Genomic DNA, 22774 nt, shown 5'->3' on the forward strand with positions numbered 1-22774 from the left:
TGTCTTACTAAGCACTGGAAAGGGCAGCCGGCAACCGGACGTCAAAGTGGAAAAGCAGCAAGTGAGAGGCCTGTCTCTGCCTATGGCCACACCACCCTGAACACGCCCGATCTTGTCTGATCTCGGAAGCTAAGCAGGGTTGGGCCTGGTTAGTACTTGGATGGGAGACCGCCTGGGAATACTAGGTGCTGTAGGCTTTTGCCTTTTCTTACTTCCACCAGCAGGGGTCAATCTCCTCTATGCCTTTTTTCCATTCCTTTTTTCACAAGCGCACACATGCTCCTTTCTTCTTTTCATTTGCTTTCTCTCTTGCGCTATTTAATCCTTGCAAAATACCAGCATCCTTCTCATCACCGTGGGCCTCCAGCATTGTTGCTTATTTACTTTTAATACTAGGCTTCCTTTCACCAGGACCAGCGACTCCCGCATGACTGGAGGCAACCACCGCTGACCTGGAGGCAACCACCGGTAACCTGGAGGCCAGTTTACAGCACAACCCAAGCAAAACACCTTTGCAGGCCACACGACCCCCCCGAAGAGCAGCTCAAATTCACTCGCAACCATCTCACCCTCTTCCTTCATTCACTCCTGGGCGTTTCGCTCCACCCCAAGTTGCGGGTCCAGCTTGCTCTTTCTGTCACATCCCCGCGATGAACGGTTTAGCCTGCAGGAGACCCTGCGCCGAGCCATTTTTAAACACATCTGATGCGGCAGGTGTTTCATTGCTCAACAAACAACACCTATAGGGACGGCACAGCCTATGCATCGGTCCTTCGGAGACCGCCCCAGAACGGCCAGAGTTCTCGTCCCCACGCGAGCCTGAGGAAGGCTGGCCAGGCGATGGGCCAAGCAGCGTCTACTGGCCATACCACCTTGGCTACGTCCGATCTCGGAAGCAAAGCAGAGATGGGTTCGGAAATACTTGGTTGGGACACCTCCTGAGAACACCAGGTATTGTAGACAATTTTGATGACGTTTTGCCATCTTGCCCAGCTCGGCTAGCATTGAGTGGCGCCTTGCTGGACACCGACCTTACGTAAAGTAGAGGCTGGAAGTCCCAAGCATCCCAAGCCCCCCAAGACCTCTAAGATAAGGACGCAACCCCGCCGCCTCTACCAGGCCTCACACCGAGCTCCTTGCCACGGCTAGGAGCGCTTATTGACCCCGCAGCCGGCCGTATGCAAATGATGGCGTTAAAAGCATCTCGCGCTGTGAAGGGGCCAGGCTTTCAGCAGCTGCCCAGGGGATGGTTTTAGAGGGCGACCGCCTAACGAGGGCCAGCAGAAGTAACGTCTTCTTCTTCAAAGAATCTTGTGTAACTAACCCAATCAGACAGCTGCCCAGGAGCTAACCTCAGTGCTAGGAAGGAGCGGGAGAGAATTGAGGGGGTGGTTCCTGCTAAGGCCCTGAAATAATAATAAGACAGGCAGGAGAGTCTGACGCATGGTGGCGGAAAAGCTGCAGGTGCAAATAGGGAATGTGGTCTCGTGCGAGCAACTTGTGCATGCTCGCTGTGTGTGAGTGTGCGCTTCCTAGGTACGGCGCGCTGCAGACAGTCAAAAGGGTTGCTCCCTTTCATTAAAAGTTAATCCCCGGCTGCAGGCTATTAGAAAGCAACTAACCGCGCTCTACTCACCCTACCCAGGTCTACCGGTGAGTCTCGCCGCTGCTCCCGGCCTGTGGCATTGGCCGCGACGCTGACGTTCCGTCGACAGCGCGGCAGCCGATCAGTGAGCTCAGCGGCTCTGAGCGGGGCGTTCTGTCTACAAGACCTTTTTAAGGAGCCAGCAAAAAAGTGAAGAGAAAAGAAAGCACAAAAGCACCTTGTCTTACTAAGTACTGGAAAGGGCAGCCGGCAACCGGACGTCAAAGTGGAAAAGCAGCAAGTGAGAGGCCTGTCTCTGCATACGGCCACACCACCCTGAACACACCCGATCTCGTCTGATCTCGGAAGCTAAGCAGGGTTGGGCCTGGTTAGTACTTGGATGGGAGAATGCCTGGGAATACCAGGTGCTGTAGGCTTTTGCCTTTTCTTACTTCCACCAGCAGGGGTCACTCTCCTCTATGCCTTTTTTCCATTCCTTTTTTCACAAGCGCACACATGCTCCTTTCTTCTTTTCATTTGCTTTCTCTCTTGCGCTATTTAATCCTTGCAAAATACCAGCATCCTTCTCATCACCGTGGGCCTCCAGCATTGTTGCTTATTTACTTTTAATACTAGGCTTCCTTTCACCAGGACCAGCGACTCCCGCATGACTGGAGGCAACCACCGCTGACCTGGAGGCAACCACCAGTAACCTGGAGGCCAGTTTACAGCACAACCCAAGCAAAACACCTTTGCAGGCCACACGACCCCCCCGAAGAGCAGCTCAAATTCACTCGCAACCATCTCACCCTCTTCCTTCATTCACTCCTGGGCGTTTCGCTCCACCCCAAGTTGCGGGTCCAGCTTGCTCTTTCTGTCACATCCCCGCGATGAACGGTTTAGCCTGCAGGAGACCCTGCGCCGAGCCATTTTTAAACACATCTGATGCGGCAGGTGTTTCATTGCTCAACAAACAACACCTATAGGGACGGCACAGCCTATGCATCGGTCCTTCGGAGACCGCCCCAGAACGGCCAGAGTTCTCGTCCCCACGCGAGCCTGAGGAAGGCTGGCCAGGCGATGGGCCAAGCAGCGTCTACTGGCCATACCACCTTGGATACGTCCGATCTCGGAAGCAAAGCAGAGATGGGTTCGGAAATACTTGGTTGGGACACCTCCTGAGAACACCAGGTATTGTAGACAATTTTGATGACGTTTTGCCATCTTGCCCAGCTCGGCTAGCATTGAGTGGCGCCTTGCTGGACACCGACCTTACGTAAAGTAGAGGCTGGAAGTCCCAAGCATCCCAAGCCCCCCAAGACCTCTAAGATAAGGACGCAACCCCGCCGCCTCTACCAGGCCTCACACCGAGCTCCTTGCCACGGCTAGGAGTGCTTATTGACCCCGCAGCCGGCCGTATGCAAATGATGGTGTTAAAAGCATCTCGCGCTGTGAAGGGGCCAGGCTTTCAGCAGCTGCCCAGGGGATGGTTTTAGAGGGCGACCGCCTAACGAGGGCCAGCAGAAGTAACGTCTTCTTCTTCAAAGAATCTTGTGTAACTAACCCAATCAGACAGCTGCCCAGGAGCTAACCTCAGTGCTAGGAAGGAGCGGGAGAGAATTGAGGGGGTGGTTCCTGCTAAGGCCCTGAAATAATAATAAGACAGGCAGGAGAGTCTGACGCATGGTGGCGGAAAAGCTGCAGGTGCAAATAGGGAATGTGGTCTCGTGCGAGCAACTTGTGCATGCTCGCTGTGTGTGAGTGTGCGCTTCCTAGGTACGGCGCGCTGCAGACAGTCAAAAGGGTTGCTCCCTTTCATTAAAAGTTAATCCCCGGCTGCAGGCTATTAGAAAGCAACTAACCGCGCTCTACTCACCCTACCCAGGTCTACCGGTGAGTCTCGCCGCTGCTCCCGGCCTGTGGCATTGGCCGCGACGCTGACGTTCCGTCGACAGCGCGGCAGCCGATCAGTGAGCTCAGCGGCTCTGAGCGGGGCGTTCTGTCTACAAGACCTTTTTAAGGAGCCAGCAAAAAAGTGAAGAGAAAAGAAAGCACAAAAGCACCTTGTCTTACTAAGCACTGGAAAGGGCAGCCGGCAACCGGACGTCAAAGTGGAAAAGCAGCAAGTGAGAGGCCTGTCTCTGCATACGGCCACACCACCCTGAACACACCCGATCTCGTCTGATCTCGGAAGCTAAGCAGGGTTGGGCCTGGTTAGTACTTGGATGGGAGAATGCCTGGGAATACCAGGTGCTGTAGGCTTTTGCCTTTTCTTACTTCCACCAGCAGGGGTCACTCTCCTCTATGCCTTTTTTCCATTCCTTTTTTCACAAGCGCACACATGCTCCTTTCTTCTTTTCATTTGCTTTCTCTCTTGCGCTATTTAATCCTTGCAAAATACCAGCATCCTTCTCATCACCGTGGGCCTCCAGCATTGTTGCTTATTTACTTTTAATACTAGGCTTCCTTTCACCAGGACCAGCGACTCCCGCATGACTGGAGGCAACCACCGCTGACCTGGAGGCAACCACCAGTAACCTGGAGGCCAGTTTACAGCACAACCCAAGCAAAACACCTTTGCAGGCCACACGACCCCCCCGAAGAGCAGCTCAAATTCACTCGCAACCATCTCACCCTCTTCCTTCATTCACTCCTGGGCGTTTCGCTCCACCCTAAGTTGCGGGTCCAGCTTGCTCTTTCTGTCACATCCCCGCGATGAACGGTTTAGCCTGCAGGAGACCCTGCGCCGAGCCATTTTTAAACACATCTGATGCGGCAGGTGTTTCATTGCTCAACAAACAACACCTATAGGGACGGCACAGCCTATGCATCGGTCCTTCGGAGACCGCCCCAGAACGGCCAGAGTTCTCGTCCCCACGCGAGCCTGAGGAAGGCTGGCCAGGCGATGGGCCAAGCAGCGTCTACTGGCCATACCACCTTGGATACGTCCGATCTCGGAAGCAAAGCAGAGATGGGTTCGGAAATACTTGGTTGGGACACCTCCTGAGAACACCAGGTATTGTAGACAATTTTGATGACGTTTTGCCATCTTGCCCAGCTCGGCTAGCATTGAGTGGCGCCTTGCTGGACACCGACCTTACGTAAAGTAGAGGCTGGAAGTCCCAAGCATCCCAAGCCCCCCAAGACCTCTAAGATAAGGACGCAACCCCGCCGCCTCTACCAGGCCTCACACCGAGCTCCTTGCCACGGCTAGGAGTGCTTATTGACCCCGCAGCCGGCCGTATGCAAATGATGGTGTTAAAAGCATCTCGCGCTGTGAAGGGGCCAGGCTTTCAGCAGCTGCCCAGGGGATGGTTTTAGAGGGCGACCGCCTAACGAGGGCCAGCAGAAGTAACGTCTTCTTCTTCAAAGAATCTTGTGTAACTAACCCAATCAGACAGCTGCCCAGGAGCTAACCTCAGTGCTAGGAAGGAGCGGGAGGGAATTGAGGGGGTGGTTCCTGCTAAGGCCCTGAAATAATAATAAGACAGGCAGGAGAGTCTGACGCATGGTGGCGGAAAAGCTGCAGGTGCAAATAGGGAATGTGGTCTCGTGCGAGCAACTTGTGCATGCTCGCTGTGTGTGAGTGTGCGCTTCCTAGGTACGGCGCGCTGCAGACAGTCAAAAGGGTTGCTCCCTTTCATTAAAAGTTAATCCCCGGCTGCAGGCTATTAGAAAGCAACTAACCGCGCTCTACTCACCCTACCCAGGTCTACCGGTGAGTCTCGCCGCTGCTCCCGGCCTGTGGCATTGGCCGCGACGCTGACGTTCCGTCGACAGCGCGGCAGCCGATCAGTGAGCTCAGCGGCTCTGAGCGGGGCGTTCTGTCTACAAGACCTTTTTAAGGAGCCAGCAAAAAAGTGAAGAGAAAAGAAAGCACAAAAGCACCTTGTCTTACTAAGCACTGGAAAGGGCAGCCGGCAACCGGACGTCAAAGTGGAAAAGCAGCAAGTGAGAGGCCTGTCTCTGCCTACGGCCACACCACCCTGAACACGCCCGATCTCGTCTGATCTCGGAAGCTCAGCAGGGTCGGGCCTGGTTAGTACTTGGATGGGAGACCGCCTGGGAATACCAGGTGCTGTAGGCTTTTGCCTTTTCTTACTTCCACCAGCAGGGGTCACTCTCCTCTATGCCTTTTTTCCATTCCTTTTTTCACAAGCGCACACATGCTCCTTTCTTCTTTTCATTTGCTTTCTCTCTTGCGCTATTTAATCCTTGCAAAATACCAGCATCCTTCTCATCACCGTGGGCCTCCAGCATTGTTGCTTATTTACTTTTAATACTAGGCTTCTTTTCACCAGGACCAGCGACTCCCGCATGACTGGAGGCAACCACCGCTGACCTGGAGGCAACCACCGGTAACCTGGAGGCCAGTTTACAGCACAACCCAAGCAAAACACCTTTGCAGGCCACACGACCCCCCCGAAGAGCAGCTCAAATTCACTCGCAACCATCTCACCCTCTTCCTTCATTCACTCCTGGGCGTTTCGCTCCACCCCAAGTTGCGGGTCCAGCTTGCTCTTTCTGTCACATCCCCGCGATGAACGGTTTAGCCTGCAGGAGACCCTGCGCCGAGCCATTTTTAAACACATCTGATGCGGCAGGTGTTTCATTGCTCAACAAACAACACCTATAGGGACGGCACAGCCTATGCATCGGTCCTTCGGAGACCGCCCCAGAACGGCCAGAGTTCTCGTCCCCACGCGAGCCTGAGGAAGGCTGGCCGGGCGATGGGCCAAGCAGCGTCTACTGGCCATACCACCTTGGATATGTCCGATCTCGGAAGCAAAGCAGAGATGGGTTCGGAAATACTTGGTTGGGACACCTCCTGAGAACACCAGGTATTGTAGACAATTTTGATGACGTTTTGCCATCTTGCCCAGCTCGGCTAGCATTGAGTGGCGCCTTGCTGGACACCGACCTTACGTAAAGTAGAGGCTGGAAGTCCCAAGCATCCCAAGCCCCCCAAGACCTCTAAGATAAGGACGCAACCCCGCCGCCTCTACCAGGCCTCACACCGAGCTCCTTGCCACGGCTAGGAGTGCTTATTGACCCCGCAGACGGCCGTATGCAAATGATGGCGTTAAAAGCATCTCGCGCTGTGAAGGGGCCAGGCTTTCAGCAGCTGCCCAGGGGATGGTTTTAGAGGGCGACCGCCTAACGAGGGCCAGCAGAAGTAACGTCTTCTTCTTCAAAGAATCTTGTGTAACTAACCCAATCAGACAGCTGCCCAGGAGCTAACCTCAGTGCTAGGAAGGAGCGGGAGGGAATTGAGGGGGTGGTTCCTGCTAAGGCCCTGAAATAATAATAAGACAGGCAGGAGAGTCTGACGCATGGTGGCGGAAAAGCTGCAGGTGCAAATAGGGAATGTGGTCTCGTGCGAGCAACTTGTGCATGCTCGCTGTGTGTGAGTGTGCGCTTCCTAGGTACGGCGCGCTGCAGACAGTCAAAAGGGTTGCTCCCTTTCATTAAAAGTTAATCCCCGGCTGCAGGCTATTAGAAAGCAACTAACCGCGCTCTACTCACCCTACCCAGGTCTACCGGTGAGTCTCGCCGCTGCTCCCGGCCTGTGGCATTGGCCGCGACGCTGACGTTCCGTCGACAGCGCGGCAGCCGATCAGTGAGCTCAGCGGCTCTGAGCGGGGCGTTCTGTCTACAAGACCTTTTTAAGGAGCCAGCAAAAAAGTGAAGAGAAAAGAAAGCACAAAAGCACCTTGTCTTACTAAGCACTGGAAAGGGCAGCCGGCAACCGGACGTCAAAGTGGAAAAGCAGCAAGTGAGAGACCTGTCTCTGCCTACGGCCACACCACCCTGAACATGCCCGATCTCGTCTGATCTCAGAAGCTAAGCAGGGTCGGGCCTGGTTAGTACTTGGATGGGAGACCGCCTGGGAATACCAGGTGCTGTAGGCTTTTGCCTTTTCTTACTTCCACCAGCAGGGGTCACTCTCCTCTTTGCCTTTTTTCCATTCCTTTTTTCACAAGCGCACACATGCTCCTTTCTTCTTTTCATTTGCTTTCTCTCTTGCGCTATTTAATCCTTGCAAAATACCAGCATCCTTCTCATCACCGTGGGCCTCCAGCATTGTTGCTTATTTACTTTTAATACTAGGCTTCTTTTCACCAGGACCAGCGACTCCCGCATGACTGGAGGCAACCACCGCTGACCTGGAGGCAACCACCGGTAACCTGGAGGCCAGTTTACAGCACAACCCAAGCAAAACACCTTTGCAGGCCACACGACCCCCCCGAAGAGCAGCTCAAATTCACTCGCAACCATCTCACCCTCTTCCTTCATTCACTCCTGGGCGTTTCGCTCCACCCCAAGTTGCGGGTCCAGCTTGCTCTTTCTGTCACATCCCCGCGATGAACGGTTTAGCCTGCAGGAGACCCTGCGCCGAGCCATTTTTAAACACATCTGATGCGGCAGGTGTTTCATTGCTCAACAAACAACACCTATAGGGACGGCACAGCCTATGCATCGGTCCTTCTGAGACCGCCCCAGAACGGCCAGAGTTCTCGTCCCCACGCGAGCCTGAGGAAGGCTGGCCGGGCGATGGGCCAAGCAGCGTCTACTGGCCATACCACCTTGGATACGTCCGATCTCGGAAGCAAAGCAGAGATGGGTTCGGAAATACTTGGTTGGGACACCTCCTGAGAACACCAGGTATTGTAGACAATTTTGATGACGTTTTGCCATCTTGACCAGCTCGGCTAGCATTGAGTGGCGCCTTGCTGGACACCGACCTTACGTAAAGTAGAGGCTGGAAGTCCCAAGCATCCCAAGCCCCCCAAGACCTCTAAGATAAGGACGCAACCCCGCCGCCTCTACCAGGCCTCACACCGAGCTCCTTGCCACGGCTAGGAGCGCTTATTGACCCCGCAGCCGGCCGTATGCAAATGATGGCGTTAAAAGCATCTCGCGCTGTGAAGGGGCCAGGCTTTCAGCAGCTGCCCAGGGGATGGTTTTAGAGGGCGACCGCCTAACGAGGGCCAGCAGAAGTAACGTCTTCTTCTTCAAAGAATCTTGTGTAACTAACCCAATCAGACAGCTGCCCAGGAGCTAACCTCAGTGCTAGGAAGGAGCGGGAGGGAATTGAGGGGGTGGTTCCTGCTAAGGCCCTGAAATAATAATAAGACAGGCAGGAGAGTCTGACGCATGGTGGCGGAAAAGCTGCAGGTGCAAATAGGGAATGTGGTCTCGTGCGAGCAACTTGTGCATGCTCGCTGTGTGTGAGTGTGCGCTTCCTAGGTACGGCGCGCTGCAGACAGTCAAAAGGGTTGCTCCCTTTCATTAAAAGTTAATCCCCGGCTGCAGGCTATTAGAAAGCAACTAACCGTGCTCTACTCACCCTACCCAGGTCTACCGGTGAGTCTCGCCGCTGCTCCCGGCCTGTGGCATTGGCCGCGACGCTGACGTTCCGTCGACAGCGCGGCAGCCGATCAGTGAGCTCAGCGGCTCTGAGCGGGGCGTTCTGTCTACAAGACCTTTTTAAGGAGCCAGCAAAAAAGTGAAGAGAAAAGAAAGCACAAAAGCACCTTGTCTTACTAAGCACTGGAAAGGGCAGCCGGCAACCGGACGTCAAAGTGGAAAAGCAGCAAGTGAGAAGCCTGTCTCTGCCTACGGCCACACCACCCTGAACACGCCCGATCTCGTCTGATCTCGGGCCTGGTTAGTACTTGGATGGGAGACTGCCTGGGAATACCAGGTGCTGTAGGCTTTTGCCTTTTCTTACTTCCACCAGCAGGGGTCACTCTCCTCTATGCCTTTTTTCCATTCCTTTTTTCACAAGCGCACACATGCTCCTTTCTTCTTTTCATTTGCTTTCTCTCTTGCGCTATTTAATCCTTGCAAAATACCAGCATCCTTCTCATCACCGTGGGCCTCCAGCATTGTTGCTTATTTACTTTTAATACTAGGCTTCTTTTCACCAGGACCAGCGACTCCCGCATGACTGGAGGCAACCACCGCTGACCTGGAGGCAACCACCGGTAACCTGGAGGCCAGTTTACAGCACAACCCAAGCAAAACACCTTTGCAGGCCACACGACCCCCCCGAAGAGCAGCTCAAATTCACTCGCAACTGACGCGCCCCTGGGCCTGTGTCGCGCTGCGCTGCGCATGCGGGAGCTTACCCGGAGCCGGATCTGTGGAGGGTTGTAGTCTCGTGGCGGTGACCCGGTCCGTGCCCAGGGAGTCAAACTAGACGGCAGTCCATTAGTAGTAAATGGTTGATGACTACGCCACCCGTTGAGTGCAGCCAGGGGGCTGCTGCTGCAGGGCAGACCGCTGAGGCCGATGGTGGGATTGTGCAGCGTAGATGGTATAACCCCCAACGGGAGGGGTATGGCCTCAGGGCAGCAGATGTGGATGATGGGGGTAGCAGGAACCACTCAGAGACGGTACGGTGTAGTTCAGGGTCTTTACTGGTAACAACAAAAGACCCTCCCGGAGTACTTGCTAGCGGATGGGGCCTGGTCAGTCCTTGAGCAGATGGGATCTCCCCTGGCCAGGCGTAGTTGTAGGCCTCCCAAACTGACTGTACTCTTCTGGCTACCTTGCTAGGAGCTGATGTAAGTAGCCCACGTCCCTGAGTGTACCGTGTGGTGCTCACCCGTATGGCCGGTGACTCGGGGCCTTCTAATGGCTTCCGCTCCACGATGGCGGTGCTGGTCCCACGCGTGTGACCGTGCCTTCGGGCTTCTGGGCCAGAGGACCTGAAATCCCCTGCCTGACGGATTCTGCTGCTGGGCAGGAATTAGTCCCCACAGCCTCGGACTCCGGGTCCGGTAAAAAGTCTTCTTAGTCAGGGCGAACTCTGCAGCTGCCAGCCCCTGACTCCTTGTAACTGCTGTTTCTTCCTATGCTGTTTCTACTTCTTCTCTTCTTCTACTCACTCACCCTGCCTCAGCCCCAGGTTTATATAGGGGAAGTTCTTCCCCTCCCAAGACTGGGCAGGAGGTGTGGCATGCACAGGATCCCTGACTAAAGGACCTCCCACCTGCTCTCAGACATAACATTACGTTACTGTGGCAACCAGACCCCTGGGGTGTCACATTCCCCCCTAGTAAAATTTAGTACTCCGGGACTAAACACATTTAGAAAACATAACAAGGCAAAACATTAATAATACAATAAGAAAACACATAAAGATGGTTACGGCGTGTCCGCAACCGGGTGCAGTCTCTGAAGAAAGCAAGGTGTCCATTTCACCAACACAGGAAGACGTAACCAGGTAGGGGTCTGTTCTACCCCGAGTCCTTGACAGTCTTTAGTCCATCCTGGGTTACGCTCCAACTATATACAAGGATTCCCGGTAAATCCACCAAGGATTCCTAAAAACAACTAGAAATACAAAATTACACACAAGCAACTATAGACAGGTAAACATTATAAAATAGCTTAAACATTTAGATCCTCCAACGTGCGGGTAACTGGCCTCTAGTGGCCCTAGTGGACCTACGGAGCTGACTGTCTGGCCCTGAACTACAGGGTGTAGGAGCTGTCAAGGGTAAACTGGGCAGCTGTCTACCGGCTCTTTGTCTCACTAGGGGTACGGCAGGCTCACTATAAGCAGAGGGTTGATTCTCCTGTTCTACTTGTGTGGAGTCTTCTGCCTCCTGGACCGGCTGTTCTTCCAGCTCTACCCGTTGCTCCGTAGGTTCTTGGGATGATGGTTGGAGGAAGGTGAGTACGGGTACCACAACTGCACCATTGACTTGAGTCCAAGACCGAGGGAAGTCCCCGAGCACGGTACTAACCATATCTTCCCTTTCTCCCACGGGTCGATGGTCTTCTTGTTCCTCTTCAGGGTTCCTCAGTTGTTCGGGACACTTCTTCAGGTGGTCCCGGGATACAATGGCTGTGGTTTCCCCTCCGTCTTTACTGATGGTACAGACCTTCGGGTTCTCGTGGCTTGAGGGCAGTACGGTGTACGGGTCCTTCTCCCACTGGTCATCCAACTTGTGGAGCCGTCTTTTCCTCTTCAAGACCTGCTCTCCGGGTACCAGGGGAACAGCGGGAGCATACTGGTTGTAAGTCTTCTCTTGTCTTTCCCTAGCCTGACAGAGACTTCGCTCCACGCTCTCCTGTACTCTCCGGTACTGCTGCTGCCTCTCTGTGTCCCAGTCTGTTTCTGGTGAAGTGTCCTCAGGTGTCAGGACTCCCATTTCCAGGTCAACAGGTAACTTACCAGGTCTCGCCCTCATTAGGTAAGCCGGGGTACAGTTGGTGGAACCTACCGGGATGTGGTTGTATAGGTCCACCAGATCGGGCAACTTCTCAGGCCACAGACTGCGTTCTTCCAGGGGCAATGTTTTTAGAAGATCCATTACCACCTGGTTCATTTTTTCACAAAGTCCATTAGTTTGCGGATGGTAGGGTGTCGTCCTTATCTTCCGGCAGCCATACAGATTGCAGAATTCCTGGAAGACCTCCGCTTCAAAGGCAGGTCCCTGGTCCGTCAGCACTTGGTCCGGGTACCCGTGTGGACGGCAGAAGTGCTGCTGGAAGGCCCTAGTTGCTGTTTGAGCCGTTAAGTCCTTGACGGGGACGACAACCAAGAACCGGGAGTAATGATCCACGATGGTTAACGCGTAGACGTAGCCACTTCTGCTTGGGGTCAGTTTTACATGATCCAAGGCTACCAGTTCCAACGGTTGCCGGGTGACGATGGACTGCAGGGGAGTCTTCTGGCTGGCCCGGTCCTTCCTTCTCAGATTGCACGGGCCACAGTCTCTGCACCACTTCTCGATGGTTCCCCTCATGCCTACCCAGTGGAACCGCTCGCGCAGCAGGAACTCCAGCTTTTTCCACCCGAAGTGTCCAGCTCCGTCGTGGTATGCCTCCATCACCATGGCTGCGTCTCTTCGGGGCACCACTACTTGCCAGAGTAGTTCATGCGTCCGGGAGTTGACCATTCTGCGGCACAACTTCCCCTTGTAAAGGAATAGTCGACTCTTCTCCGCCCATAGTTGTTTGGCTTCCTCCGGAGCGTCTGGTTCAAGGCGAGCCTCCGGCCGAGTCAGCATCTCCTTCACCAGTCGGACGGCAGGGTCGCTGTCTTGCGTTTCCGCCCAGTTGTAGTGGGGTAAGGGGTTCAACGTAGCAGCCTGCTTACCCCTTACCCGGTGGGAATACTGGATAGTCCCATGACGGTGGAACGCAGGGAGTTCAACTTCTTCCAGTCCCTCCGGATCTTCTCCTTCGTCCGGCAGGTTGGGCATCCTGGACAGGGCGTCCGCGTTAGTATTGGAGCGTCCTGCCCGGTATTTGATTGTGAACTCGTAGTTGGACAGACGGGCCATCCACCTCTGCTCCAGGGCACCGAGTCTTGCCGTGTCCAGGTGTGTCAACGGGTTGTTATCCGTGTATACGGTGAACCGGGAAGAAGCGAGGTAATGCCTAAAGCGCTCGGTGACTGCCCATACCACGGCCAGGAACTCTAGCTTAAATGAGCTGTAATTTTCGGGGTTCCTTTCGGTGGGTCGCAGTTTTCGGCTGGCATAGGAGATTACTCGTTCTCTCCCCTGCTGAATCTGGGACAGTACGGCTCCTAGCCCGATGTTACTGGCGTCGGTGTAGAGGATGAAGGGCTGGCTATAGTCCGGGTACGCCAAGATTTCATCCCCCGTGAGGGCCATCTTCAGCTGGCGGAAGGACTCTTCTTCTAGCTTTTCCCATTTGAAGGGCGGCTTCTGGTTCTTGGCCTTCCGGGACTGGCCTATCAGGAGGTCCTGCATAGGTGCTGCCTTTTTGGTGAAACCGGGAATAAACCTTCGGTAGTAGCCTACCAACCCTAGGAACTGCCGCACTTCTTTTACGCTGGAGGGGCTTGGCCATCCCTTAATTGCGGTGATCTTATCGGGGTCGGGAGCCACTCCGTCAGCGCTCACCACGTGTCCCAGGTATTGCACCTTTGGTTTCAGGAGGTGACACTTGGAGGGTTTCACCTTTAGGCCGTAACTCGCCAGAGCTTCGAACACCTCCGCCAGGTGTTTCAGGTGGTCCTCATAAGTTTTGGAGTATACGATGACATCGTCCAGGTACAACAGGACCGTCTCGAAGTTTCTGTGGCCCAGACAGCACTCCATTAATCGTTGGAAGGTTCCTGGGGCGTTGCAGAGTCCGAACGGCATGCAGGTGAACTCGCTAAGTCCCATCGGGGTGGTGAATGCGGTCTTCTCCCGGTCCGCCTCTGCTACAGGAACCTGCCAGTACCCGCTAGTGAGATCCAAGGTAGAGAAGAAGTTAGCAGATCTTAAAGCAGCCAATGACTCCTCTATCCTTGGTAAGGGGTACGCATCCTTGTGTGTGATACGGTTGATTTTCCGGTAATCTACACACATCCTCATGGTGTTGTCTTTCTTTTTGACTAAAACTAGTGGGGCTGCCCAGGGGCTACAGCTATCCCGGATTACCCCAGCCTCCTTCATGTCTCTAAGCATCCCCTTGGCGTGTTGGTAATGTGCAGGGGGTACGGGTCGATACCTCTCTTTTATGGGAGGATGATCTCCCGTGGGGATGCGGTGTTCTACCCCCTTGACTCGCCCGAAGTCTAACGGGTGTTTACTAAACACTCTCTCATACTCTTGAACCACCCGATAGACTCCTTGTTTCTGATGTGAGGGAGTGGAGTCAGTACCCAGATGTAGTTGCTGACACCAGTCCTCCATGTCTTTCTTAGAGCCGTTACCTTCCTCCGGGTGAGATGGAGGCAAGGGTTCCACAGATTGTATAAAATTTTGATTAGTGGTATATAATTTGGCTAGCGTGGCATACCGGGGCAGGTACACTTCCCTCTCCCCGATATTTATTATGCGAACGGGCACCCTCCCATGGCGTACATTGACCACCCCCCGTGCTGTCAAAATGGTGGGCCTACTGTCTGAGTAAACTGGTTCTACCATTGCCTGGTAATCTCTACCTCTCAGACCAATAGCTGCCCGGCACCAAATCATCATTTCACTTTTTGGGGGCATGGCAATAGGAAAAGGGTCACACATTCTTACGCTACCAATCTCACCGCCGGAGAGTTCCACTTGTTGCCGTTGCATCAGTGCCCGGATCTCTTTCTGGAGCACCCGCTGCTCGCCGGAGCTGGCGTTCTTGGCAACCTGCTGTAAAAGGAAAATCACCTCTGCAAGACAATTTTCAATTACGTTAGTTCCTAGAGTTATTTTTGGGTGACTCTCATGTTTATCAATATCTACAATGATCAGTCCCTGTGCGGCCAGTTCGACTCTACCGATTTTGAGGGTCACCTCTTTAAATCCGATCTGTGGCACGGGCTGGCCATTGCTGGCGATGATACTCAAGTCGTCGTCAGGGTAGCGGGTAATATCCGAGTCATTCCAGTACTGCTTGAAGAGCACGTACGGGATGGTGGTGACCTGTGACCCGGTATCCAGTAGGGCACTCATGGGAATGCCATCCAGTACCACAGGCAAGACTGGACGTCCTCCCACATATCTGTCGCGCCAGTTCGATGGGCCTGGTGATCTTTTTCCTGGGGGTTGGCCCTCTACCCCAGGTTGTGCCCGTTTAAAGAACAGTACCTTTCCATATGTCCGGGTTGATTGCAGCGGCGGCAGATGGGTCGTCCGTCCTCGCTGTATCGGTCACTGAGTCTTCCTCTGGCCGGTGGGGTCCTCCTTGGTCGACGCCACGGGATGTCCTCCGGTCCGGATGCCAGCTGGATCTTCCCTGGGGTGGAAACCTGTAAAGACTGCACAGTTCGGGTTAGCGCAGCAACGCTCTTAACTAGCTCTTGGACCTGATGGTGTAGGTCTGGAGCCGGGTCATTGTCCAAAGCCTGCGCATGAGCTCCCACAGGCCCTGTCGACAAGGGCGCCGCCTCCTGGTGGTAAGTGATAGCTGGGCGCCTGTGGGTCACAACGCCACCCGGTGCTGGTTCTCGGAGCACCCGGATAGCTCTATCCTTGAACTGTGCAAAGTCCAGATGGGGATCCTGTAAGGCCATTGCCCGCAACTGGGTTCGGTGGGCATTGCAATATAAACCCTCTATAAATTGTTCAGTCAACAGCCTGTCCTCGTTTCCCACCCCATCAGGGTCGGTCTGCTTTATGGCCCTCAGGGCCTCTTGTAGGTTTAGTGCATAGTCCCTTATACTCTCATGCGCTCGCTGCTTGCACCCGTAGAATCTAAGCTTGATCTCGGCTGAGGTGCGGGTATCGAAGGTGTCCCTCAGCCGGGTTAGTATCTCTGCGACAGTCCTCCTCCCAGGTGGCCAAGATTTTACTTCTCTTTTGGCTGCCCCGGTTAGTTGGGCCACCAGGATGCTCACTTTTTGCTCTTCTGTGAGGGGGTACACCTGGAAGAGGCTATCCAGCTTTTCTCTAAAGTCATGCAGGGTATGTGACTCCCCTGAGTACTGGGGTAGCCAAGCTGCTCCCGGGATATAGGGCATGGTGAAGGGCATAACTGCAGCAGCGGTAGCGCTGGTGGGGGTTGAGGCAGTGAAGCTCTCCTCCGTATCCGACATCTTCCTCCCCCCTAGTGGACCGTGGCCTACCTTGCGATGATCCTCTTCCGTAGGCCGCGGCTCCGCAGTGGATCGTCAGGGTTGAGGACCTTCCGTCGCGCTCCTGTGACGTCGGCGTCTGCTGGGCTCCTTCCAGGACCTTACGCAACGTCCGGACGTGAGGCGGGGCTTCAGTTCTCGCGCGCTTCCGGAGTCCACGCCCCTCTTCTTCCCGCGCGGCGTCCTCAAGATGGCGTCCAATGGCGGGAAAACTCCACGGATGGCGGGAAGAAGGTCGAAGATGGCGCCGGATGGCGGGAAACCTCCACGGATAGCGGGAATCTTCACCACTGGTAAGTTTGAACAGTCTTTGCTTTTCAGGCACGCAGTACCCGGTGGTTGCGGGCACGAGATCCTGCCGACTACGCCAAAGTTGACGCGCCCCTGGGCCTGTGTCGCGCTGCGCTGCGCATGCGGGAGCTTACCCGGAGCCGGATCTGTGGAGGGTTGTAGTCTCGTGGCGGTGACCCGGTCCGTGCCCAGGGAGTCAAACTAGACGGCAGTCCATTAGTAGTAAATGGTTGATGACTACGCCACCCGTTGAGTGCAGCCAGGGGGCTGCTGCTGCAGGGCAGACCGCTGAGGCCGATGGTGGGATTGTGCAGCGTAGATGGTATAACCCCCAACGGGAGGGGTATGGCCTCAGGGCAGCAGATGTGGATGATGGGGGTAGCAGGAACCACTCAGAGACGGTACGGTGTAGTTCAGGGTCTTTACTGGTAACAACAAAAGACCCTCCCGGAGTACTTGCTAGCGGATGGGGCCTGGTCAGTCCTTGAGCAGATGGGATCTCCCCTGGCCAGGCGTAGTTGTAGGCCTCCCAAACTGACTGTACTCTTCTGGCTACCTTGCTAGGAGCTGATGTAAGTAGCCCACGTCCCTGAGTGTACCGTGTGGTGCTCACCCGTATGGCCGGTGACTCGGGGCCTTCTAATGGCTTCCGCTCCACGATGGCGGTGCTGGTCCCACGCGTGTGACCGTGCCTTCGGGCTTCTGGGCCAGAGGACCTGAAATCCCCTGCCTGACGGATTCTGCTGCTGGGCAGGAATTAGTCCCCACAGCCTCGGACTCCGGGTCCGGTAAAAAGTCTTCTTAGTCAGGGCGAACTCTGCAGCTGCCAGCCCCTGACTCCTTGTAACTGCTGTTTCTTCCTATGCTGTTTCTACTTCTTCTCTTCTTCTACTCACTCACCCTGCCTCAGCCCCAGGTTTATATAGGGGAAGTTCTTCCCCTCCCAAGACTGGGCAGGAGGTGTGGCATGCACAGGATCCCTGACTAAAGGACCTCCCACCTGCTCTCAGACATAACATTACGTTACTGTGGCAACCAGACCCCTGGGGTGTCACACAACCATCTCACCCTCTTCCTTCATTCACTCCTGGGCGTTTCGCTCCACCCCAAGTTGCGGGTCCAGCTTGCTCTTTCTGTCACATCCCCGCGATGAACGGTTTAGCCTGCAGGAGACCCTGCGCCGAGCCATTTTTAAACACATCTGATGCGGCAGGTGTTTCATTGCTCAACAAACAACACCTATAGGGACGGCACAGCCTATGCATCGGTCCTTCGGAGACCGCCCCAGAACGGCCAGAGTTCTCGTCCCCACGCGAGCCTGAGGAAGGCTGGCCGGGCGATGGGCCAAGCAGCGTCTACTGGCCATACCACCTTGGATATGTCCGATCTCGGAAGCAAAGCAGAGATGGGTTCGGAAATACTTGGTTGGGACACCTCCTGAGAACACCAGGTATTGAAGACAATTTTGATGACGTTTTGCCATCTTGCCCAGCTCGGCTAGCATTGAGTGGCGCCTTGCTGGACACCGACCTTACGTAAAGTAGAGGCTGGAAGTCCCAAGCATCCCAAGCCCCCCAAGACCTCTAAGATAAGGACGCAACCCCGCCGCCTCTACCAGGCCTCACACCGAGCTCCTTGCCACGGCTAGGAGTGCTTATTGACCCCGCAGCCGGCCGTATGCAAATGATGGCGTTAAAAGCATCTCGCGCTGTGAAGGGGCCAGGCTTTCAGCAGCTGCCCAGGGGATGGTTTTAGAGGGCGACCGACTAACGAGGGCCAGCAGAAGTAACGTCTTCTTCTTCAAAGAATCTTGTGTAACTAACCCAATCAGACAGCTGCCCAGGAGCTAACCTCAGTGCTAGGAAGGAGCGGGAGGGAATTGAGGGGGTGGTTCCTGCTAAGGCCCTGAAATAATAATAAGACAGACAGGGGAGTCTGACGCATGGTGGCGGAAAAGCTGCAGGTGCAAATAGGGAATGTGGTCTCGTGCGAGCAACTTGTGCATGCTCGCTGTGTGTGAGTGTGCGCTTCCTAGGTACAGCGCGCTGCAGACAGTCAAAAGGGTTGCTCCCTTTCATTAAAAGTTAATCCCCGGCTGCAGGCTATTAGAAAGCAACTAACCGTGCTCTACTCACCCTACCCAGGTCTACCGGTGAGTCTCGCCGCTGCTCCCGGCCTGTGGCATTGGCCGCGACGCTGACGTTCCGTCGACAGCGCGGCAGCCGATCAGTGAGCTCAGCGGCTCTGAGCGGGGCGTTCTGTCTACAAGACCTTTTTAAGGAGCCAGCAAAAAAGTGAAGAGAAAAGAAAGCACAAAAGCACCTTGTCTTACTAAGCACTGGAAAGGGCAGCCGGCAACCGGACGTCAAAGTGGAAAAGTAGCAAGTGAGAGGCCTGTCTCTGCCTACGGTCACACCACCCTGAACACGCCTGATCTCGTCTGATCTCAGAAGATAAGCAGGGTCGGGCCTGGTTAGTACTTGGATGGGAGACCGCCTGGGAATACCAGGTGCTGTAGGCTTTTGCCTTTTCTTACTTCCACCAGCAGGGGTCACTCTCCTCTTTGCCTTTTTTCCATTCCTTTTTTCACAAGCGCACACATGCTCCTTTCTTCTTTTCATTTGCTTTCTCTCTTGCGCTATTTAATCCTTGCAAAATACCAGCATCCTTCTCATCACCGTGGGCCTCCAGCATTGTTGCTTATTTACTTTTAATACTAGGCTTCTTTTCACCAGGACCAGCGACTCCCGCATGACTGGAGGCAACCACCGCTGACCTGGAGGCAACCACCGGTAACCTGGAGGCCAGTTTACAGCACAACCCAAGCAAAACACCTTTGCAGGCCACACGACCCCCCCGAAGAGCAGCTCAAATTCACTCGCAACCATCTCACCCTCTTCCTTCATTCACTCCTGGGCGTTTCGCTCCACCCCAAGTTGCGGGTCCAGCTTGCTCTTTCTGTCACATCCCCGCAATGAACGGTTTAGCCTGCAGGAGACCCTGCGCCGAGCCATTTTTAAACACATCTGATGCGGCAGGTGTTTCATTGCTCAACAAACAACACCTATAGGGACGGCACAGCCTATGCATCGGTCCTTCGGAGACCGCCCCAGAACGGCCAGAGTTCTCGTCCCCACGCGAGCCTGAGGAAGGCTGGCCGGGTGATGGGCCAAGCAGCGTCTACTGGCCATACCACCTTGGATACGTCCGATCTCGGAAGCAAAGCAGAGATGGGTTCGGAAATACTTGGTTGGGACACCTCCTGAGAACACCAGGTATTGTAGACAATTTTGATGACGTTTTGCCATCTTGCCCAGCTCGGCTAGCATTGAGTGGCGCCTTGCTGGACACCGACCTTACGTAAAGTAGAGGCTGGAAGTCCCAAGCATCCCAAGCCCCCCAAGACCTCTAAGATAAGGACGCAACCCCGCCGCCTCTACCAGGCCTCACACCGAGCTCCTTGCCACGGCTAGGAGCGCTTATTGACCCCGCAGCCGGCCGTATGCAAATGATGGCGTTAAAAGCATCTCGCGCTGTGAAGGGGCCAGGCTTTCAGCAGCTGCCCAGGGGATGGTTTTAGAGGGCGACCGCCTAACGAGGGCCAGCAGAAGTAACGTCTTCTTCTTCAAAGAATCTTGTGTAACTAACCCAATCAGACAGCTGCCCAGGAGCTAACCTCAGTGCTAGGAAGGAGCGGGAGGGAATTGAGGGGGTGGTTCCTGCTAAGGCCCTGAAATAATAATAAGACAGGCAGGAGAGTCTGACGCATGGTGGCGGAAAAGCTGCAGGTGCAAATAGGGAATGTGGTCTCGTGCGAGCAACTTGTGCATGCTCGCTGTGTGTGAGTGTGCGCTTCCTAGGTACGGCGCGCTGCAGACAGTCAAAAGGGTTGCTCCCTTTCATTAAAAGTTAATCCCCGGCTGCAGGCTATTAGAAAGCAACTAACCGCGCTCTACTCACCCTACCCAGGTCTACCGGTGAGTCTCGCCGCTGCTCCCGGCCTGTGGCATTGGCCGCGACGCTGACGTTCCGTCGACAGCGCGGCAGCCGATCAGTGAGCTCAGCGGCTCTGAGCGGGGCGTTCTGTCTACAAGACCTTTTTAAGGAGCCAGCAAAAAAGTGAAGAGAAAAGAAAGCACAAAAGCACCTTGTCTTACTAAGCACTGGAAAGGGCAGCCGGCAACCGGACGTCAAAGTGGAAAAGCAGCAAGTGAGAGGCCTGTCTCTGCCTATGGCCACACCACCCTGAACACGCCCGATCTCGTCTGATCTCGGAAGCTAAGCAGGGTTGGGCCTGGTTAGTACTTGGATGGGAGACCGCCTGGGAATACTAGGTGCTGTAGGCTTTTGCCTTTTCTTACTTCCACCAGCAGGGGTCAATCTCCTCTATGCCTTTTTTCCATTCCTTTTTTCACAAGCGCACACATGCTCCTTTCTTCTTTTCATTTGCTTTCTCTCTTGCGCTATTTAATCCTTGCAAAATACCAGCATCCTTCTCATCACCGTGGGCCTCCAGCATTGTTGCTTATTTACTTTTAATACTAGGCTTCTTTTCACCAGGACCAGCGACTCCCGCATGACTGGAGGCAACCACCGGTAACCTGGAGGCCAGTTTACAGCACAACCCAAGCAAAACACCTTTGCAGGCCACACGACCCCCCCGAAGAGCAGCTCAAATTCACTCGCAACCATCTCACCCTCTTCCTTCATTCACTCCTGGGCGTTTCGCTCCACCCCAAGTTGCGGGTCCAGCTTGCTCTTTCTGTCACATCCCCGCGATGAACAGTTTAGCCTGCAGGAGACCCTGCGCCGAGCCATTTTTAAACACATCTGATGCGGCAGGTGTTTCATTGCTCAACAAACAACACCTATAGGGACGGCACAGCCTATGCGTCGGTCGTTCGGAGACCGCCACAGAACGGCCAGAGTTCTCGTCCCCACGCGAGCCTGAGGAAGGCTGGCCGGGCGATGGGCCAAGCAGCGTCTACTGGCCATACCACCTTGGATACGTCCGATCTCGGAAGCAAAGCAGAGATGGGTTCAGAAATACTTGGTTGGGACACCTCCTGAGAACACCAGGTATTGTAGACAATTTTGATGACGTTTTGCCATCTTGCCCAGCTCGGCTAGCATTGAGTGGCGCCTTGCTGGACACCGACCTTACGTAAAGTAGAGGCTGGAAGTCCCAAGCATCCCAAGCCCCCCAAGACCTCTAAGATAAGGACGCAACCCCGCCGCCTCTACCAGGCCTCACACCGAGCTCCTTGCCACGGCTAGGAGTGCTTATTGACCCCGCAGCCGGCCGTATGCAAATGATGGCGTTAAAAGCATCTCGCGCTGTGAAGGGGCCAGGCTTTCAGCAGCTGCCCAGGGGATGGTTTTAGAGGGCGACCGCCTAACGAGGGCCAGCAGAAGTAACGTCTTCTTCTTCAAAGAAGCTTGTGTAACTAACCCAATCAGACAGCTGCCCAGGAGCTAACCTCAGTGCTAGGAAGGAGCGGGAGGGAATTGAGGGGGTGGTTCCTGCTAAGGCCCTGAAATAATAATAAGACAGGCAGGAGAGTCTGACGCATGGTGGCGGAAAAGCTGCAGGTGCAAATAGGGAATGTGGTCTCGTGCGAGCAACTTGTGCATGCTCGCTGTGTGTGAGTGTGCGCATCCTAGGTACGGCGCGCTGCAGACAGTCAAAAGGGTTGCTCCCTTTCATTAAAAGTTAATCCCCGGCTGCAGGCTATTAGAAAGCAACTAACCGCGCTCTACTCACCCTACCCAGGTCTACCGGTGAGTCTCGCCGCTGCTCCCGGCCTGTGGCATTGGCCGCGACGCTGACGTTCCGTCGACAGCGCGGCAGCCGATCAGTGAGCTCAGCGGCTGTGAGCGGGGCGTTCTGTCTACAAGACCTTTTTAAGGAGCCAGCAAAAAAGTGAAGAGAAAGGAAAGCATAAAAGCACCTTGTCTTACTAAGCACTGGAAAGGGCAGCCGGCAACCGGACGTCAAAGTAGAAAAGCAGCAAGTGAGAGGCCTGTTTCTGCCTACGGCCACACCACCCTGAGCACGCCTGATCTCGTCTGATCTCCGATTATAAGCAGGGTTGGGCCTGGTTAGTACTTGGATGGGAGACCGCCTGGGAATACCAGGTGCTGTAGGCTTTTGCTTTTTCTTACTTCCACCAGCAGGGGTCACTCTCCTCTATGCCTTTTTTCCATTCCTTTTTTCACAAGCGCACACATGCTCCTTTCTTCTTTTCATTTGCTTTCTCTCTTGCGCTATTTAATCCTTGCAAAATACCAGCATCCTTCTCATCACCGTGGGCCTCCAGCATTGTTGCTTATTTACTTTTAATACTAGGCTTCTT

The 22774-nt window shown here is 54.6% G+C and overlaps 8 non-coding genes across 8 annotated transcripts; all 8 read left to right on the plus strand.

The window, feature by feature from the left end:
- The first annotated feature begins 78 nt into the window (after window positions 1–78).
- LOC141270449 (5S ribosomal RNA) lies at window positions 79–197 on the plus strand. The gene has a single exon (XR_012321685.1). It is a non-coding gene; the product is annotated as a 5S ribosomal RNA (ribosomal RNA).
- A 1706-nt stretch (window positions 198–1903) lies between these two features.
- On the plus strand, window positions 1904–2022 carry LOC141266379 (5S ribosomal RNA). The gene has a single exon (XR_012320417.1). It is a non-coding gene; the product is annotated as a 5S ribosomal RNA (ribosomal RNA).
- A 1706-nt stretch (window positions 2023–3728) lies between these two features.
- On the plus strand, window positions 3729–3847 carry LOC141266380 (5S ribosomal RNA). The gene has a single exon (XR_012320418.1). It is a non-coding gene; the product is annotated as a 5S ribosomal RNA (ribosomal RNA).
- Window positions 3848–5553: 1706 nt separating this feature from the next.
- On the plus strand, window positions 5554–5672 carry LOC141269283 (5S ribosomal RNA). The gene has a single exon (XR_012321491.1). It is a non-coding gene; the product is annotated as a 5S ribosomal RNA (ribosomal RNA).
- Window positions 5673–7378: 1706 nt separating this feature from the next.
- On the plus strand, window positions 7379–7497 carry LOC141270362 (5S ribosomal RNA). The gene has a single exon (XR_012321600.1). It is a non-coding gene; the product is annotated as a 5S ribosomal RNA (ribosomal RNA).
- An 11323-nt stretch (window positions 7498–18820) lies between these two features.
- LOC141267650 (5S ribosomal RNA) lies at window positions 18821–18939 on the plus strand. The gene has a single exon (XR_012321325.1). It is a non-coding gene; the product is annotated as a 5S ribosomal RNA (ribosomal RNA).
- A 1706-nt stretch (window positions 18940–20645) lies between these two features.
- Window positions 20646–20764, plus strand: LOC141268240 (5S ribosomal RNA). The gene has a single exon (XR_012321384.1). It is a non-coding gene; the product is annotated as a 5S ribosomal RNA (ribosomal RNA).
- A 1685-nt stretch (window positions 20765–22449) lies between these two features.
- Window positions 22450–22568, plus strand: LOC141267049 (5S ribosomal RNA). Its single transcript, XR_012321067.1, has one exon. It is a non-coding gene; the product is annotated as a 5S ribosomal RNA (ribosomal RNA).
- The last annotated feature ends 206 nt before the right edge of the window (window positions 22569–22774 follow it).

Source organism: Phyllobates terribilis, unplaced genomic scaffold (genome assembly GCF_046119375.1).
Source record: "Phyllobates terribilis strain yellow unplaced genomic scaffold, ASM4611937v1 Scaffold_4__5_contigs__length_816908805, whole genome shotgun sequence".
Classification (NCBI taxonomy): domain Eukaryota; kingdom Metazoa; phylum Chordata; class Amphibia; order Anura; family Dendrobatidae; genus Phyllobates; species Phyllobates terribilis.